This window comes from Oxyura jamaicensis (assembly GCF_011077185.1).
Source record: "Oxyura jamaicensis isolate SHBP4307 breed ruddy duck chromosome 7 unlocalized genomic scaffold, BPBGC_Ojam_1.0 oxy7_random_OJ106596, whole genome shotgun sequence".
Classification (NCBI taxonomy): Eukaryota; Metazoa; Chordata; class Aves; order Anseriformes; family Anatidae; genus Oxyura; species Oxyura jamaicensis.
Window position 1 is genome coordinate 1 of NW_023304089.1, and position 12,665 is coordinate 12,665.

The window sequence follows — 12,665 nt, forward strand, 5'->3', positions numbered from 1 at the left end:
CCAAGTTTAGGGTGTGTCGAGCGGAGCCGCGCTGGGGAGGGGGCGGCCCCCGTCGGGGCGGCCACGGAACCCCCCCGGGGCTTGGTGAGGGGCTCGGGGGAGCCGGCAAAGGGCTCGTGGAGGCAGAGGGGGGGGTCGCTGGGAGCCCCCTGCTCGCCCCGCCGGGGGTCCCCCGGCCGTGCCCGGTCCCCAGCGCTGCGCTCCCCCCGCCCCGTCGGGGCTCCCCCGTGCCCCGGCCCCTGCGCAGCTCACTCCCCGACGGTCCCAGGCAAATTTGTCAACAATTCGCAGCCACTCTGGTAATTGCATTCCTGGAATCCGCAGCGATGGATGCGCAGATAGGGAGGGAGGAGGGAGGGAAGGAAGAAGGGAGGGAGCCTCGCTGCTGCCCGCAGCGCCCCGGCCCTCGTTCCCTTCTCCCACGCGTGCCCCCCCCCCCCCCCCCCCCCAGTGACGGGGGGGTCGTTGGGGACCCCACTCGTGTCCGCTCCCCTGCTCGCCCCCCCCCATCTCCTCTCGGCAGCCCCGGTGTCCTGCCCCGGCCCCGAAAATATGCGAGGCTTTGCGGCGGCGCCGAGAAGCAGGACAAAGTTTAACTTCTCCGCTGGCAGCCGGAGAATAAGTGGCGGGCAGAATTGGAGCAAAAGATCTGATTTGCTGAATTCTGCTCTTTGATTTGTGTGTTTGTGTGTTATTGCTACCGCTAAGGTTGTTGCCAACCTCAATTAGATCACAAATGAGATCAGTTTAATTCAGCTCCCAAACTGTGACCTGACCATGGTCTGAAAGTATTCAAACCCGCGTTTTAAGCCTTCCTTTGATTTCCAAAAGGAATACTGCATGCTTGGTCATTCATACAAATAACATAAAACGTAATTATGGGATGATTTGGCAGATGACGTCCCTGCCAAGCGGCTCTCCCTGCCAGCCGCCGCGGTGCTGGCCCGGTGGCAGTGCGGGGCTGAGCGCCCCGTCGGAGCCCCGAGGGGCTGCGGGGGACAGGCGACAGCGGCGGGGGCACCGCACGGACCCCCCCGGCCGGGAGCTGCTGCCTCGCCTGGGAGGGGAGAGGATCCGCGCCAGCGATCCTCCGGGAGGCTGCGACAAAGGGAGCTTGCAGCTTGACACACGGGTAACAGCATAGCAAACACCTTTAATTCTGTCACGTCTCATACCCTTTGCTTTCTCACACGTTTGTGGCTGCTCTAACATCGACACCTCCACTTTAAGGGGAAAAAAAAAAAAAAAGGGAAAAAAAAAAGAACCCTCGACAACAAAAATCCTGAAACGAGGCAATCTTATGCTGGAGCTAAAAAGAGAAACACCTGTAAAGTTATTCTCCTGCCAAAAATAAATAAATAAAAAATTAGGCTGCTTCGGAGAGCCTCCGAGCTGCCCGGGGAGGCTGGGGGCAGCCAAAAATTTGGAGCAGAGGGCTCGGAACAGAGGGGAACCGAGGGCTGGGGGGGGGGGGGGGGGGAGGAGGGGGGCGGGGGGCGACGGTGGCAGTGCCCCCCTGCCCTGGCAGCCCTGGGGCCGGGCAGGAGGATAGAGGCAAGAAACAGGAGGATGGAGGCAGGAGGATGGAGGGTAGAGGCAGGAGGCGAGGCTGCCCCCGGGCACCTCCCGCCTGCGCGCCCCTTGCGCGGTACCTGCGCGGGTTGCGGCCGCGCAGCGCGCAAGGAGTTAAGGCGCTTTGCAGCCTCGCCGGGGAGGTTAATATCACAGCTGCCGGGTAAAGCATTATCCAGCACCTCACTTAACAAAAGCCTGCTTTTGCAAACAGACTCCTACTTTTCCCCAAGTGTCCAAAGGTGTTTACTGAAGTAAATCTGCCTAAATCCTCCACTGCTTGGGTCATGGGGGTGGTTAGGAGGGTGGAAGGTGTAGAGATAATCTCTTTTTGTAAATTCTGCAAATCTTCTGGGAAAAAATCAGGAATCTGTGTCACATGCTTCTGTTCAACTGGTAACATCTCGCTTAGCGTGCTCCTTCTGAGTGAGATCTGCCAGAGCAGCTACAGGAAAATAAGACATCCCTCCCGCTCCGCATTGTTCGAGCTGCTCTTCCCTCCCGAAGTTCCTTTAGCACGTTTAATCTATTTGCTGATGGGAAAAAAAAAAAATAAAAAAAAATGAAAAAAAAAAAGTGAGGATCTTAAAAGCGGTTTCTGAAAAAAAAAAAAAATGACAGTTTGGTCGGCAGGAGATGGTGTAGTTGAAAACTTGTCACTTGAGATTTCTGCGCTACCCCGGCTATTGCAATACCAGCAACTGCATAGGACTTTTTGCATGTTGCAAATAGAGGCAAACAGCACGGGAAATTTTGACAGCTCTGCCTGAAAGGGCTTAAATACTTTTCAGTAAGCGGGATCCGGTTATAAATAAACCTTCTCTTGGTGCGAAAAAAGTGGCTCCGACCAAAGACCTCGCCATCTCTTTCCAAGTGGCTTCTGAAAAGCCCAGAAGAGCTGGGGGAGAGCGGGCAGACGGGGAGATAAGGGGGGGGGGGGGAGCGGTGGGAAAAATGGACGTGGACGTGACCACCAGGGAGCCTGGCCACTGGAAGTGCCACGAAGGTCGCCTTCCTGCTCTTCCTCCTCCTCCTCCTCGGTGCCGCTTGCCGGCCGCAGCTCGCTGCTTTTCCCCGACGGGGTGGGCCGGCCAAAGCCGGGGGATGGGGGAGAAAAATGACGGCCCCTGGAGCCCCCCCCGCCTATGCCCCCAACCCGGAGCCCCTCGGGGAAGACGTGACACCCCGTTAATTTGGGGAGCCGGATTTTTCCCCCTTCCACAGCCCTCCGGGGGTGGCCCAGCCTGCCTCCCCCCCCACACCCCCTCCACCGGCCACCCCTCTGCCCAAGGTCACGGCGAGTAAACAATAATCGTAATTAAACGAAAAGAATAGGCAGCAGTCAAGAGCCGAGAGTACACACACCTGACCCTAACTCTAGCAGGCTGCTCGGAGTAGAATTTGATCCCTCCCTGACACTTTCTACCTCAAGTGTTAGAGCGAGTGGCCATGAATAGTACAGGCATGCCATCTTGTAACACTATCTGCCTGTCAGAGGAGCCAAGGCTGGGTAGAGCAGGATCTATATAAGGCTTGTAACTAGGGGAAGCCCAACAAACAGCTACAAACACCTAAGTTATTTTACTCAGCCTCCACCCTTCTGCTTTTTCCCCCCTCTTCTCACTCTCTTTTTTTTTTCTTTTCATCTTGGCTTTCTGTTGCAGAATGCAAATGTAGCCTGCCGGCGGTGAATGGGCTGAATTGTGATTAAGAAGAAGAAGAGCTCCTTTCTTTGTTCTCCCCTCAGGGGATGTTTACTGGGAGAGACACAGCGGATCAGATATGAAAGGCATTCAGGTCAGCATTGATGTGAGCGAAAGTGAAATCATACCTAAGGCATTCAAAAGACCGCCGTGTCAGGGGTTCAGCTAACGGTGCATCTACTGTGTGTGTCTTCCCTGGTAGGCACAAAAAAAAATAATAATAAAAAAATCCCTCCACAAACAGGCATTTTTAAAAAATTACAACAAAAATTATAGAGAGGGGAGGGAAGAAAAACAACAACAACAACAACAACAACAACAACAAAAAACACAAAACTTTTCCCTCGCTTTACCTCCCCAGGACTTGGGGCTCTTTTCCCTTTCTGGCCCGTGGACGGAGCAGGTCAAGTCGTGTTAATTGTACCGTCATAATTTTTAGGGGGAAAGGAGCTCGTCTGAAAGGCGAGCCGTTATTTTTAGGCGGACCTGCATGTGCTGGGTGTGCGCACAGCCTCTCTCCCCGCACGCCTAGGTGGGTGCACACGCATGCACAGATCCCTCTGCATCTGCGAGGCTCAGTTATTCGGGTACGAAACGCAGGCAGTCGTTTCTCGCCTCCCTCAGAAAGCAGCTTCTGTGCTGAAGGACAGTGTGGCGTATCCAAACAGCACAGCACACCTTAAAAACCGAGCTTTTAGGGACTTTGCAACTCCTAGGAGCACTTTGCTGAAAGCTCGCAGCGTAAGAGGACGGCAGCCGCAGCCCTAAGAAGTTGGTACACAGCTATTTGAGTTAAACTGCCTCAAGAAGTCCAGGCATTGTCCTTTCTTTTTTTCATTAAAAATGCTTAATCAAGCAATATTTGGGTCTTACTTTTTTATTTTAATTTTTTAAGTTTACGCTTCTCGCAGCCTGAATATTCTCTCACTAGACTTTCCAAGCGGTTAGCTGACGCTGTTGGCATAAACAGAGATATGTAAATACACAGGGAAAAAATCGCAAATTACAGCTAAGCATACAAAGAGTTAGGAGGTGGCTGCATGTACAGAGGCTGAAATGAAAATGAAAACCACAAAACATGAAAAAAAAAAAAGGAGCTTAAAAATTAAGGAGCAAGACTGGATGCAGCGTGCAGTAACCATCCCCTCTGTTCTGAATTTGTTTACACCTCCAGAGCCTTAGTTAAAATATCTTGTTTGTCTAATGCTCACATCTGCTTTAATGGTGACGTTTAATTCTGAAATATTTTCAACTAGTGTTTCTGCCTCACAGATTTCTCTCCTTTTTCTCCGTACTCTAAAAAGACAACTAAAGAGCAATCAAAAAGGTGTCTGACTTGGCCATTCAGACAATTGCACCCTTGTGGGAATGCTGGAATGAATGGTACAGTGGACACCCCAGCACTATTGACGTTATAAACATGTAAATGAAACACATTAGGGCAGACAATCAATTGTCTGTGAGCACTGCAAACCTGCACTCCCTTTCTATGTGACAGGCACAAAATAGTGTCTACCTTGGGAAGCCATGGTCTTGGAGAAAAAAGGACAAAGAGTTCTCTTTCACAGAGGGGAAAATGCACCTTAAAAGCACTGGGATAATGCAGATGCCAAAAACTGTTGGGAGGCGAAGAATTTCCTATTTCTTGGAATGAATGTGGGGCTGCTGTAAAAGAATCAACACCCTGCCTTCCACTCTAAAGGGAGACACACATTTTTCTTGGGCGATATTACCAGCCTGTCCTGAGCCTGCATCTCGCTCTTCCATCTATTTTCCCTACCTTGGGCTGTTGGCTTCGTATCGTTATCAATAATTAACTTGTAACTGTTTCATTTTTTTTAATTATTATTTTTATTTTTTAATTTTCCTATGTGGCTTTGCCAGGCACCAAGTGTATTTTCTCACAGCAATCAGAGGTCCCCCCCAAAACTTTCCTCGCGTGCAATAAGCGGAGCCCAGTGAGCGCAGCACCGTCACGAATGGCAAACGGCGAAGCGGGCGCTAATCTCCCAATTCCCTGCTTCTCTCCAAACTCCGAATAAAACGAATAGATCAACCCTGCCACGGAAAGCAGCCTCCTCTGCTCCCTGCCACGGCTCGCTCCGGCCACCACGGTGCTCGGAGCGGTGCAGCGGGGGATGCGCTGCGCCCTGCCCGCATTTTGCCCCTCGATTTTTAAATACCTATCTCCAGGTGCTTCCCTCGACGGAGAGCATTTTATTCCCACCCGGGGAAGCCGCTCTCCCGAGCAATCTGCTCGCAACGGATTCGTCCCCCCGGCAAGGTGCCGAGGCAAGGCAGCGCTCCCAGGTGTCTTCCCCAGCTTGCGCCACCTGAATGTCGCGACAGGCAGCCTCCCCGCTGCCTCGCCAGCCTCCCCCGGGCTGCCTCCAAACTTCTCCCGGCTGGGAAGGCGAACCTCGCTTCCCACTCGCTAAAGGCAGCAGCCGGGCTCGTTTTTCTCTTTGGCAAGTGGGAAGTGAAGTGGGTTTCCCCCCTTTCCCACATGCCCTAAAGGAGGCTGGGTGTCTTTTGGGGAGAGGCTCCGGGCACTGTGACCGCGGCCGCTCGGCTGCTGCGGGCTTTGCTCGGCTCAGACGCCCTGAAAGCAGTGAACTTTCTCCCTTTTCTTTGCAACTGGAAGCGAGATGGCAAAGGAATCAAAGGGAGCTGTTTACTGAAACTTTGGAGTAAATTAGCTCCAACTTTCCCCCCTCCCCCTTTCCCCTCCTTCCAGGGGATTTTAATTTTTTTTTTGAGGGGGGGTCAGGGGAAAAAAAATACACTGGCCTAAGAAGGAGAGGGGCAGGGCAGGGCAGGGCAGGGCAGGGAGCGGGGACCCCGCCGCCCCTCTCCGCGCATCCCCGCGCCGCCGGCTGCGCACCCCCGCCTCCGCGGGGCGCCCGTGCGGAGCGGGGCGGAAAGGGGGCTCGCTGCCCTCTCCTCCTCCTCCTCCACCATCTCCCTCCTCCTCCTCCTCCTCCTCCTCCGCCTCCTCCTCCTCCTGCTCCGCCGCCACTTCTCCCGAGTGAAAGTGCCGCGAAGTGAGTCAGGCGCCGGGAATCATCTGACCCAACTTCCCGGGGCGCCGCCGCATTCCTGGGCTGCCTCCCCCCGGCTCCCCCCTCAACCCCAAATCCCCCCCACCCCACTTGGGGGGGGCGCCCATTCCCCCCCCCCCCCCCGCGGGGGGGGGGGGGGGGGGGGGGCGCCTTCCTGCCCTGCTGCCCCCCCCAGCCTCTCAGCCCCCTGCCGTGCCGTTATCTCGCCCCCCCTCCGTTCCCCCCCCCCCTCCGGCTTTCTCCCCCGCTCGGCGCCGCGATCGCAGCCGGCCCCGTTATCTGAGCCGAGCCGAGCCGAGCCCTGCCCAGCCCCGCACACGCCGCCGGGCGCGCACCCGGAGCGGCGGCCGGGAGATCCCGCGGGGTCCCCCCCCCCCTGCAATTCGGGGCCGACTGCACTCACGCCACTCTGGCTTCCTCGATGGCCATCTAGTTTTGGTGGTTTATTTATTTATTTTTTATGTGTTTTTAATTTTTAGTTTGGTCCTGCCGCGTTTCTAAGGAATTCCTGTCTGATTTCGATAAGCATCACCGTTTCTGGTGTTATCAGCAAAGACACAAGCTCAGAAGTGACATCTTTTCCACGAATCCAGGGAAGAAGCAAAAATCCACTCAGTCCAGATAAATCCTGGCCAATTCCCAACGGGAAAGGCACTGGATACGCGCTTGTCGAGAAAGAGAAAATGAAAAGAAAAGAAAAGAAAAAAAAAACACAACCCAACACCAAAACCACCAAAACCCAACACCACCACCACCAAAACCCACCCTCGCTCGTCTACCTGCTTCTCAAAACCAGGACGTTTCTCACTCGGAAATAAATGAGACAACCAAATTCTGGGGCACAAAGACAAAAATAAAAAATAATAATAAAAAAAAATTGAGGGGACAGGCAGAAAGTGGAGCCTTTCCCCCCCTGCCCTGGCCAGAGCAAGAGGCTGCCGGTGCACAAGTTAGACCTTCGCGCAGCCAGCGCGCACACTTGAGCTGAAGTTTGCGGGCTCTTTCGGTGGTCACCTTCCAAAATCGCAATTCAACTTGCGGCTCCCGAGCTGGGGGCGGCTTCCCAAGTTAGAGCACTTGGGGTGAAAAGCCCCGAGGCGAAGGGAGGCAGGAGCCTGTGCCACTCCGGGCCGCGCGTCCTCCCCAAGCCCTGCGCGCAAGGGCAGGGGGCAGAGGCTGCGGCGGGGTGCCCTACCCAAACGCGGGCGCCCGGCCCTTTCATTTCTGTTTCTCCACTCGGATCGGGGGGAGAAAATATCAGACACACGGGCGCATCCCTCAGCACGGAGCATGTGATGGGTTTAACACGCTAAACTAATAAGCTTGTGTTAAAAGGCGAGGAGGCGAAAGCAGAAGAATAAACCCCCCTCAAACACTCAGAATATTCTTTCCTGCAAAAGAGCACTTCTGGATGCGTTGCTTTAAATCTCATTCTCTTTTTCTCTCAAAAATGACTGTTTAACATAAGAAAAAAGGCTACTTGACACAAAGCTTTTGTTATCCAGTTGATCAGCAACGTGCTTTAGATACTTGTAAGGGGAAAAAAGCCCCACAACAGACATTGATTTTAGAAAATCAATAACCAACATTTAATAAAAAGAACAGAGGAAACACAAGAGAGGAGAGGGAAACATTACGTGTAATTTTAATGTCTACTAAATTACCCAGAGATGAGGGGAAGGGGAGGTCTCCTCTGTGAGGACCACCTTAAATAATGACAGACACAAGAGTAAAGGGTGGTGGTGGAGGGGGAGAGACTTTAAAAAAAGATAACAAGGAACGGATCCTTGGGAAGCTGCTCGGAATATATTATTTTAGTTGGGGTTTTTTGTAATACTAAGCCAAGCAAATAGATCAAAGACAACACAAAGGGAAAAGCCAGTGTAACACAGCGAACAGTTTCTGACTAAAATTCCTCTATCACTCCCCCATATGGCTCGACGCCTCCACCACAACAAGAAAAAGACACACACACACACACACACACACACACACACACACACACTCGCACACACTCACAACCTAGAGAGAGAGAGGGAAGGGGGGGGGGGGGAGGATTTTGTTTTTATAAACAATTTCCCCCCCTTTTTTTTTTTTTTTTTTTTTTTTTTTTTTTTTTTTTTCGGGGCCCCCCCCCCCCCCCGTTTCCCACCCCCACCTCCACCTCTCCACTTAAAAGAAGTAGCCGAGCCCTAAGCGAGCGGGTTCAGGTTCGCACAAAACATCTTCCTTTCCCCCGGCTCCTCGGAGGGGAGGAAAGTTGTTGCGAGCGGGGCCGGCCCGGCCGTGCGAGGGGCTGCGGGAGGGGGCAGCGGCTGTCGGCCGGGGGGGGAGAAGGGGGAAAAAAACCCCCCCGGGGAGGCACTCGGGGAGGCGCGCACACAGAGCCCCGCACCCGTGCCAGCCTCCCGAGGGGGGCTCGGAGCGGAGCACCGCGTCCCACCGCCCCCCGGCCCCCCGCAGCCTCCGGGGCAGGGGGGCGAGGGCGAGCGCGGCCCGGAGCCCCCCCCCACCCCCCGACCTCGTGGGGCCGGTTACCGGTTACCGGGGAGGAAGTTTCCTTGCGGAGCCTCCGCCGAGCCCGAGCGAGAGGCGCTGCCCGGTGCCGGCGCGCCCCGGGGTTCTCACGGTGCCGGCTTTTTCCCAGGGCCGGCGGCTCCCTGGCCGCCCCCCTGCGCACCTCTCCGCGCCCCCTCCGCTCCTCTCGGCCCCATTCCGCTCCTCTCCGCTCCTCTCGGCGCCCCCCCCGGCCCCTCCAGCCCCCGGCCGCCGCCTCCCCTCCGCCGCGGGGCAGGGGCGCGCCCGCTCCGCGCCCGCGCAACAAACTTTGGGGCGCGGCGGGGGCACGCTGCGCGCCCCCCTGCCCCCTCCCCCCGGCACCCCGATGCCTCCCCAAGTCCCCCCCACCAACATCACCGGAGCCCCGCAGCCTCCGCGGCCGCGCAGCCTCCGCGGGACGCCCCGCTCCGGGCTCCGCCGCTGCCTCCCCCGCTTTTGCGCCGTGCCCCCCCCCCCCCCTTGGGCCCGCCCGCCCCCCCCCCCTCACCACCGCCACCCCCCCCGGGGCTTGTCCGCCCGGCCGGAAAAGTTTGCTCGGGGGGCTGCTTACCGTTTTTCCTCCGGGGGTTGGCTTGTTTTCGCCTCTTACACCTGGGGCCATCCGCCATGATCTGCTGCTTCATTGATAAGAGTGGATCAGATGGCAGTTCGCATGGACTCGACTCCCTGATTCAGCAGCACGCAGACTCTATGTAACAACCAAACACAGCAACAATGTGGGCATTGGTATATCCCATTTAAACGCAGGGCGCCAACGGGGACCCGAATTTGCACCCGCAAAAGAACCCATCCACGCACACGGCGAGGCTTGCCGTGCCGGGGGAGGTGGGACGCAGACGGAGCGGGCTCCCCCCTCGCTCCCCAGCCGGGCAGATTGCCTTCTCGCTCTCTTTCTTTCTCTTTCTTTCTCTCTTTCTTTCTTTCTCTTTTTGCTTTCTTTTTGCTCGCTTTCTTTTTGGTGCGTGCCCCTGCGTGCGGGTGTGTGCGTGTGCGTGTGGCTCCCGCTCGCTCCCGGGGTGCGTGTGCGCGCGTGTGCGGGTGCGTGTGTGTGTGTGCGTGTGTGTGTGTGTGTGTGTGTGTGTTGCACCAGCAAAGCAGATCAGAGAGAGCCCAGAATTACATCTCAAATGAGTCATAACTCATGACCGTATATGAGGAGAAGCACAGCTTTTACAGTAGGCTGCCTGACTCAATGCTAGGCGGACCGTTTCCTCCTAAAAGTACTTTAATTTGACATTAGGACTTGTTTGCGCACGAAATGCTAGCCTTCTCTGCTGCTGCCCCTGCCTTTATTTTATTTATTCTATTTTTATTATTTTTATTATTTTTTTGCCAAAGTGCACCCCGGGGAAGCGATAAGAGCGGAGGGCAACATGGCTCTCCCCTGTCCTTTTGGGGTAAAGCACAGCGCGGAGACCTCCCCCTCCCCCTAACAATGAGCGGGGTAATTATAAACCTCTGTCACCTTTTTAGTCAGTTTGACAATATTCAGGGTTTCCCCTGCCCCTTACTTAAACAAAGCTTCAGAGTGTCATTTTTTTTTTTTCTTCTTCTTCTTCTTTCCCCAGAAAAGAAACAGAAATCAAAACTACCGCTGTCAGAGTTTTCAGGCTCTCAGGCTGGGTGTGTGTGTTTTAACTTGTAAACTTTGGGACCTACTGTGCGTGCCCGGCTGTGCAGGAGCCTCTATCTGTCACTGGAGCCTTTGCTTTGCTGCAAGAACGCTCCTGAAACTCAGTCCACCCCGAGGAAGATGCTGTAGCTTTAAAGATGCTTTGACTTGAGGATTAGTTTAAACAGGGGGCTATAAAAGATGTAACAGATGCAAACTGTAAAACAAGGGCAATTAACCCTTGCTCTCCTGAGCAGGATTCCCCCTCCTCGCCCTCGCATCTATTGTCTGCCCCTGCACTGGGAGTTTTGTACAAAATGTAGAAAAATACAATAAAATAAATGATTACCTGCCTCACCATTTTTTTTTTTGTTTCCCAGCAAAGTGGGCTTTTCTATTTATTATTATTCCCTTGTCTTCTGACTTTGCTGGGGCTTCACACCAGGACTGAGCAGGGAAGTGTGTTGCTGCTGGGTCTTTTATTCCGTCTGAACTCTCTGTTCAGACCTTTGCGGTTATAAAACCTGCCTGGCTAAAAAAATCCCCGAGCAGGTAAGAGGAAGGGAATATTGAGAGTGTGTGTGTGCGGGGTCAGCATGTTTACTCACACTCTCCTGCCTGGGATTGCGCCTGGGCAGGGAGGATTGCGAGCTCTCTGGATGTGGATGCATGCGGCCGAGGCAGGGAGAGGCTGAGAAATGCGCCAGAAAGTTTAGGATTTGCCAGTTTTTCCCGATTCTGGAGTGGGCAAGGCTGGCATCACCGGGGCAGGTCTGACACGGGATGCAGCAGAGTGGGGAGGACAGGAGCCGAGGCGAGCGAGGCTCTGAGCCTTCCTCGGCGAGTGGCGTTCTCATGCAAAACGCCCAATGGAGAATTGTTTTAAATGCATTTCGCTATCTCCCCTGCTCTTCAGCCTCCCCCCAAAAGTTGTCAATAATTTGAAACCTGCAGATCTCGGCAACACTTTTCTTCCCAGACAGCTGGCTAGCCATTTTTTTAATTTTAATATTTTTTTTTTTCGCTTTTTGGTAAACGACTTTTAAGTTCCAGTCAGTACTTTCACTTCTTGCTTTAGGATCCCAGAAGCTAAGGTGTTACTTCACCCAGCTTCGCAAAATAAAATAAAGAAATGAAACTAAGTAAGCAGACAAAACAGCAAACTTTCTGGTTGGGGAAACACATCCTCGCCGGGAGCCCTGCCCCGGGCTGGGGCTCCAGCGGTGCCCGGCCGCGCCGGCTCGGCGTTACCATTAACAGGTACCTGCAAACTTTGGGGCTCCGGAGGGAACCCTACAAGAAAAAAAAAAGGACCAGGAGGCGGCCGGGTGGCTTTTATTTTAAATCCCCAGCCTTTGATTTCGCCTTTTTGCGGAAAGACGAGGTGCCTCCCCGGCGCTAAAACTTTGGCTGCTGCGAGGTGCGCAAGGCGCCTCCCGTACCTGGTGACAGGTAGCGGGGGGGGGTGTGTGGGGGGGCAGCCCCCAGCTCCCGGACCCCGCTCGCCCCTTCCCGGAGCAGGAGCCGGAGTGACTTCGGGTTTCGGTTAAAAATAAAAAAAAAAAACACAGGGGGGGGGGGGGAGATTTTCGCCCCAAGTCTGAGCAAGGCAGGGTGAAGCCAGCACGCTTAAAAAAAATAAAATAAAATAAAAAATAAAAATAATCAAACGCTATCGAAATTGAAGAAGCCCGCTAGAGCGCGAGGTGGTGGGAGGAAAAAGAAGGGGAGGAAAAAAAAAAAAAAAAAGGAGGAAAACGGAATTAAATTCCCAACCTACCTGCGAAGTCTTGGTTGTAGTTTTGGCCAGAAATGGTGAGAAGCAAAAGCATGAAGAAGCCGCGAAGTGGAGGAGAAAAGGTGAAGGGAGATGCAGCTCCTGGAGAAATTGTAAAAAGCCTTGCAAAGAGTTGTCGGAAGGACCGTTATTCCTGCTGGGCAGGTTAGGACTGATCTCTTTCTGCCACTCCAGGAAACACAAACCTGGGGACGGACTGACGTGTTACGCCTCTTCTAATGACATTTTTTTCTTTTTCTTTTCTGTAGGAGCGAGAGGAGAGACCCTGAAACACACGCCACCTATCTTTGTGGGGAGGGATAATTGAAGAGCACCAAACGTGAGCATCATGTGGAAACGTGATCGCCAAGTTTCTCTCT

General features: G+C 54.3%; 2 long non-coding RNA genes across 4 annotated transcripts; one reads left to right on the forward strand and one right to left on the reverse strand.

Annotated features, from left to right (window-relative positions):
- The first annotated feature begins 1,038 nt into the window (after positions 1–1,038).
- On the forward strand, positions 1,039–3,576 carry LOC118157621. Its single transcript, XR_004746696.1, has 2 exons — positions 1,039–1,132; positions 3,237–3,576. It is a non-coding gene; the product is annotated as an uncharacterized LOC118157621 (long non-coding RNA).
- LOC118157619 lies at positions 3,350–12,442 on the reverse strand. Of its 3 annotated transcripts, none has more exons than XR_004746694.1 (3): positions 12,289–12,442; positions 9,447–9,584; positions 3,350–3,470 (listed from the first exon to the last, which is right to left on the reverse strand). It is a non-coding gene; the product is annotated as an uncharacterized LOC118157619 (long non-coding RNA). The 3 variants fall into 3 exon arrangements; XR_004746693.1 differs by lacking the exon at positions 3,350–3,470 and adding an exon at positions 6,752–7,002; XR_004746695.1 differs by lacking the exon at positions 3,350–3,470 and adding an exon at positions 8,466–8,652.
- Positions 12,443–12,665: the final 223 nt, after the last annotated feature.